Consider the following 7,553-nt stretch of genomic DNA (forward strand, 5'->3'; position numbering starts at 1 on the left):
GGCAGGACAGAGTATTGTGTCACCTGTGTTCTTGCTTGTGTGCATGTACTTTCGCGTGCATTTTGCACAGATGAACTTAATTGTGCCACTTTGTAATACGAGCAGAGCTTTACTCTATTGATACAGTACACTAGAGGTGGAAATTACAAATAACTTTCGAATCATTTTGATTAGTTCATTTTCAAGATTCATAGTAGTTCTATCTAGTTTATTCACTTTTTCCTATGCTAACACCGTTCACAATGCAGTGACACTGATTCTGATGGTCCTCAGTCCAGTAGTATCTTCAGTCTGGTGCAAATGATTACATTCAGATCAGTACAAAACCAGCATATGCAAGCACTGTAAGGTTAATAGCTCAGTAACCACCTATTTGCAACTATCAGATCATCTTTTCATTACTCTTCCCCACAACACAAGGTCACATTGAAAGGCACTAGTTACCTTTCTGAGGAGGTGGAGGTGTGGCATGGTCAACAGTTAACAGTGAGGCTGATATCAATGAGACAATATTGGGGTGCATTATATACATGCTTGCGCTTGCATGTTAAGGCAGTTTGAATCCAGCATAGAAATGACGTGCTCCACCACTACAAATAGAAACGAAAATCGGTCAAATGATCACAGAGATACAAAACAACCTCAAGAAAATGCAAAATTGTTACAAAGTGATAAAATGACTACAAAAAGATGCAAAACAACAAAAAGGAGATACAAAACAATCACAGAGACATAAATCAACAACAAACAACGCAAAAGGACCACATAGACTAAAATTATCACTAAACGGCATAGCGCATTGATAGAAAGGGTGTCTTGCTCCTACAGTATGTAGGAGGGGTGGAGGGCTTTTAACATGTCTGTGCCCAGGGGCCCTTTCATAGTCAGTCCAACATGTCTCTGACTGAAATGTTTTAAGTAGGCTGTAGCTAAACCCACCTTAAAGTTGTGACGAAACCCTAAAAAGGCTTAATACTTATACTTTGCCTTAAGGGGTTACCATATTGACACAGAAATTGCCATGTGTTACCTAACATAGTGTATCGAGTTCTAGCATGTATCATCCATGTGTTACCTAACTATCACAAATGACTCTCCTCGAGCTCGTACAATACTCAGGCACATGGATACCCAGCCATGGATACAGTGGCTGGATGCAAACATAACTTCAGTTCACTCCACTGTTAAGCTGCTGAAGATGAAGCATGTGACATGTTTTCCTCTGTGCAGTGACGGCCAGGTCTTCACAGAGGTGAGGAAATGCCGCAACAGTCATAAGCAGTCAGATCTCACTGATATGTGGCTAGCATCAGAACACATATGCTGTATCACTTTTGCCACCATCTCAGGGTCCTGTTGAGTAAAGATGTCCTGTGTGGGAGAATGTTGATAAAACCATGGACAAAAAGTGGAGGGATTCCCCACATGTTCAAATAAAAGCTGCAAAACATCCATCCATTGACAAACCCTCTGGTGTGGAGCACAGGCAACAAGTCTATCTACAAGAGAACGTTTAAAAAGCTAATGCAGGTGTAGACTTAAAATATTGGCAGGATTTTAACAGTAACCTAATCTAGACTAGAAGTAACAGCCTAGACAATTAGAATTAGAATATAGGTTGGGAAATTGATTTGCACAATCTCAGTCCACTTTGCTTCTGTAGTAATCCTAACCTATCCATTAACCATGACTGGGTCTTCTACATGGATGCTGCCTCTACTGCTGCTGCCTCTTGTCATCTCTTTTCCTCAAACAACAAGAGTATCTCTCAGCTCCATTCACACATCTGAAATGAACACTCTTGTGAAAAAGTTTGGTGCCAATTTGAAGGTAAGGTGGCATAATTCTAATGAGATACAGTGAAAGTGTTTTGCTGGCCAGGAAATAATATTGTGAGCCATCAGACTTGGTGGTACTTTATTTTCACACTGAGAACTGTATTCCTTTTTCTGTGGGGTAATTGTCCTTTTAAATGCAAGACAAGACACATTTAGACGATTCAGCGATTGCTTTCCTGATTGTGCCATGTTATATGGGTCATATTCTGACCTTCAGTACTCGTATTAACGCTATCAAGGCTATTAAGTAATCAGCTCTTTAACATGGGGAATCAGAAGATGAGCAGCCAGAAAGCTTTTCAGTAATCTTGCATATTTTAATTTTTCACCTTTCCTAATTAATCCCATTTTCACTCAAGTGTGTGTGTGTGTGTGTGTGTGTGTGTGTGTGTGTGTGTGTGTGTGTGTGTGTGTGTGTGAGTGTGTGTGTGTGAGTGTGTGTTTGTGTGTGTGTGTGTGTGTGTGTGTGTCTAATGTCAGATGTGAATCCAGACCAAAGCAATCAAAAGCATTGTGTTGATGCCCTTTAGGCAAGCAGCCTATTCGTTGTTGCTGCTGGGACTCTGTTTATCATTCTGTTCTTTTGACAAGCTGATGCTGATGACACTGGTGAAATGTTCTCAACCTCATTTCTTGTTTGGATTGACAGAACTGTCCAGAGGACTGCAGTCATAGTATTGTAAGTGTTCCATGATGCTCTTCATTTTTGCCCCATGACATCTTCTGTTGCTCTGACTGTGACTTTATATCTGCTACTTTGTTGTTTTATGGCTTGAAATGTTTTCTGAACCCCAAGTCAGAATTCAGTGGTGCTTTCTGCATTTCTTTCTTATTTAATGTCTATACAGAGAACTAGGATTTGTGGCCTAAACCACTGTAAGTAATGATTCCATGAATGCAGTGTAGGAATATAATTTATTGCTGTGATGAAAGGGGAAGAGAAATAATTTCCTGGAATGTATTTTTCACTATTTTGTCAATTTATCCCTTAAAAACTGACTTGACTTAATGCACTCACTCTAGCAGGAGTGCTTAAAATGTCACAAATTGTATTTCTTAACAAAATAGTATTTATGGCAGTGGAACACAGCCATCTTGTTTTAGAGAAAACATTGTAAATGTTACATTAAAAGAAAGAAAGAGGTGGGAATGATTTTAATTTACAAAAAGTGTCATTTTAGTTTCCACGTTATTTTCACTAAGTGTGTGACTGAAAAATGAGAGAAGATTGCACTCTGTATTATGCACCTTGTTGCTCTATTCTGCAGTGTGCACACGCAACTTCAGCACCATCTTTACCACTTCCTCTTTGTTTTGCTGTTATCTCATCTTGCATAGCCGGTCGATTATTGTTCTATTTCTTAATTTCTCTTTACATTTTCTGTGCAGAGCTAAATAATAATTCCCTTGCATCTGTCTTGATCCACCTCTCACTCCCTACTGGGGTGAAATAATCTCATTTAACATGAATTTAATTATTTTGATTTGTATTGTATACAAAAGTAAGTTCTACCTTTGTAAAAGTTACTTCCTGACAAAGCAAGTTATATTAAGGGATTGATTAAAACAAACAAGACCTTAGAGCTGTTTGAATGGACTCAATGTAATCTCTGATAACATTTTAACATTATCTCTTTACCTCATTAGGATCAAGACTGCATGTGTCTTAACCTCAGCATGTCACTTAACGTAAGTGGTTTGTGTTTCTGTGTGTGCATGAGACGGAGATGATTATCATTATCACGTAATGGGAAATAAATGGTTGTCTGCAATGAATGTCAGGGATGGAAAATGCTCCTGACACTTGGTGCACACTTCACATATTATGTCACAAAGCGTATCTAAAATGTGTGTTACTCGAGTGTGAACTGTCTGACATTTTGGGAAAGCTTACCCAGAGTCAGTACAGAGATAAGTCATGGGACATGTTTAACTTAGCACAAATAACTGGAAGCAAATAGGAAGTGCTAGCCTAGCCTTCAGTCAGCAGTTAAAAATACATTCAACTTCAACTTTAACTTCCAACTTGAACAACTTTAAAGGACCAGTGTATAGGATTTGGCATTTAATGGTGAAGTTGCAGATTGCAATAAGGAGAAGAAGAAACTATGGTGACCATGAAAGTTGCGGAAAACGCAAAAGGCCATAGATCTCGAGCTAATGTTTGTTTTGTCCATTATGGGCTACTGTAGACATAGGTGGCCGACGGCTTATTCTAAGGTAAAGACAACAGTTCTTATATTCAGGGGATTATACACTAATTAAAATAGACCTATGAATATTATATTCCATTTTTGACAATAGAGCCTCCTAAATGTTACACACTGGACCTTTAAGATTGTGTGATATGACTTAAAGCCCAGAACAGATCCTGAATGGACCTTGTAGAGTTAGATTGTTTTCTCAACTCCTTTTTCTGAGGTCAAGAATGAAGCTCAAGCTCAGAGTTGTTGCGTGGCAATGATTTTTTTATCATTTTAAGGTTCCAAACAAAACGGACAGTCTTAACATGCAGTTATATTTTCCTTTTCACCTTCATTCTAGTCTGGTAAAACTATTGGCCAAAGAACAGTCAGTCTGGTTTCCATAATGGTAGCCACAGGCTTGTAAAGTACTAGACTTTTGAGTACTGAATGCTGCACAGAGATGACACTGTTGTCAGTTGTGGGACTGTTTCTCTTAAAATGAAGCCACACAATAACCAAATATTATTATCAACAAAATATAGTCATGAGTGCATTTGTGTGTACTAACGATGATATGTCTGTTCTCTGTACAGGGATGTGACTCCTTTCCTGACTATTACATTAAAGGCCTGGCATTAGTTAGGTCCTGTGAGCTAACCAAAACTTTGCTGATCAAAAAGCTGAATAGTTGGAAGGATTATAAGGTAAGTCACCATGGTTTATGATTTGTGTTTGTATGTGAATATAATAACAAAGAAATTACTCAGGCTTGGCATCTGGACACAGAACAGATTTGCGTGTGATCAGCTCAGGCTTAGCAATACTGTATCTCCTGACACCAAAGATCCCCCAATAACAGATTACCAGTTCAGCACCCTGCATATACCAGTGGGTGTCAGGGTCCCCACAGACTTGGTGACTGGCTGTTCTTTAAATTTAGCTGACAAGTCCAGTTATTGCCTTAAAGGGCAGGATTTTATATGTATATCAATGCTTCCTTTTTCCGTTTGGGTTTTGTTTTCAATGCCAAAATTGAATATTACTGTTCTTGACCAACAGCAGCTGCTTCTCTAAAATAAATCAAAAGCCAGAGGATCAGCTTTATGATTTGCAACTAGAATACAAGATAACTTTCTCTTTATAACCCTCACATTACACAAAGAACAGTATTAGGTGATTCTGAAAACCAGCTTACACACAGACAGTTTTGACATGTTGTGGCCTCATAAAGATGTTATGGCTAATGTGTTGGCCATTTGATGAGAGCAGCAAAGGTGAATGATTCTGTGAAATGTGACCAACCAAAACCCAACCAAACGATGAGAGGCTAAAATGATGAGTTGCAAAATTGCACGATCATTTTTTGGTGGGCAACCCATTTCACATTACACATTTGCTTCATTGTTAAGATTAAAATAAATATTGATTAGTGCAGCTTTATATACAACATTAACATCCATGTTTTTCTCCATTTAGACATTGATTTGTGGGCTGAATGAGACGTATGAGCCGATCGTTTCACCAAAGGGCTTCCATACACACCTGAAAAAGCTGGTGGAGAAGATCAGTACAGCGAAAGCCCACAGTCAACAGTGAACACTGAACCTGTATCAACGACTACCATCAGTGTGATGACTCTATGCTTCATCATATTCATTCAATCATATTTGTCTGATTGCTTTTCAGTATTTTAAAATTCATCTGGTTATTGTAAGTTGCTGTGAAAATGTTCCCACAACTCTAGTAGGTATCATTTTGGGTAAGATTTGACAATTCTATAATGTCATGTGGATTTTCATTCACACAAACACTGTGTTTGACAAGTGAAAAACAAATTTCTTGACAAAAAGGCAAAAAAAACCTGTTTAACAACTTTGACAATAGCAGCAGGCGAATGATTTGAAATCACTTGCAACGTAAATGGTTTCCTGGGCACAACCCTTGCCAAAAAATCTTAGCTCACAGAGAAAGAAAAAAAAGAATCCAGACCAGAAACAAAAAAAGGCCTGATAATATCTTTAATATAGTGCCTTTTAAACCATGCGGAACACAAGAAATATCTGCAAAAATAGGTACTCATGGAATAACCAATCATGATCAATTTGTCTCATGAACATGCATCATATATTTTATCAATAATCACTGGTAGATGCACTGTATTATTAATAAGCAAATACATCGATCAGATAGATCAGTAGGTATTGAAAGCCAAAAGTAGAAGCTACATCAAACACTATCTCTTAATATGCTGTATGATTGACATTCAGATGTATGCCAGCAGTACTTTAGATGATTTCAATCCATTTGTTAATGATAATATGATGCTGAACATGAAACAAGATGTATGTTTGCAGATGTATTGTTTTAGACCTATTATTTATTCTATTTATTATTAATTTATCATTGTGTTAAGGATTCATGTGAACTGATGTACCTATTCATTATTATTTGTCTCCATATTGTGGAAAAACACTTTAGTGTATAAAGACTGAACAGTAATGTACACAGTGACTTGAGTGTTAACAGATTCTGCTGTTGGTTCAATTCCATCCCGCCCAAATGACCATGTCTTTGTTCACTCTTCTGTAACTGTATTTTTGTTTCTTTTCATGTTTTACTCTTACCTAGTGCAACACAAATAAAACCATTAGTCATTGAATCATTATGTTGGCTTGTGAACTTCTTACCCTAACTAGCATTTAAAGACTTTTTGTAGGGGGGCTTTTGTTTGACAGGAACAGCCGAAGAGAGACAAGAAAGTGGGGAGAGAGAGGGGGTGACATGCAACAAAGTCAATGAATTAAACTGAAGGTTCAGTGTGTAACATTAAGGATGATCTATTGGCAGAAATGGAATATAATACTCACAGGGATGTTTTCATTAGTGTATAATGGTGCCTCATCCTCTGAAAACAAACACAAACCCCTGTAGTGCCCCTATAAACTCACTGATACTTTGTATGTAGCAAACAACATTTCCATTGCTTTAGAACCTTATTGGATGGTATGAATGTGTCTGCATTTAATCTCTTATCTGTGGTTTAGCAATTTGGTTAAAGCACTGGTATAATTGATAATTTTAGATTGTCATGAATGGTGAAGATGTAGCTCAGTTGTTTGGGCATCCTGGTTTAAAACTGAAGGGCTGTGTACACTGTGATACTGCATGGTTTGGTCAGAGTTTGGGCCTTAGCAGAGTGCGAAAAACTTGCTCCACATGTTGATTAACTTTCTGTCTGGCCAGCTGGGATGCTTTTAGGGAAAGGTGGTGCATTAAGGATATATTCCTTGAATGTAATCATATTGATTGATGTAATCATTCCATCTGCCCACACAAAGACATCCCTTCCTAAAGTGTGCATGTCCCTGTAATTGATTTTAAATTGAATAATTGGTTTAAGGCTGGCTGTGTACAGGATTAGCCCTCAGGAGATTTTTTTTATTTTTTATTATGCAATAAATGACTGACCATCTTTTAAGCAAGGACCTCCATACAGTGACTGGAGCCACTGACCTGACTGGGACAACCA

The sequence above is a fragment of the Dicentrarchus labrax genome, unplaced genomic scaffold (assembly GCF_905237075.1).
Source record: "Dicentrarchus labrax unplaced genomic scaffold, dlabrax2021, whole genome shotgun sequence".
Classification (NCBI taxonomy): Eukaryota; Metazoa; Chordata; class Actinopteri; family Moronidae; genus Dicentrarchus; species Dicentrarchus labrax.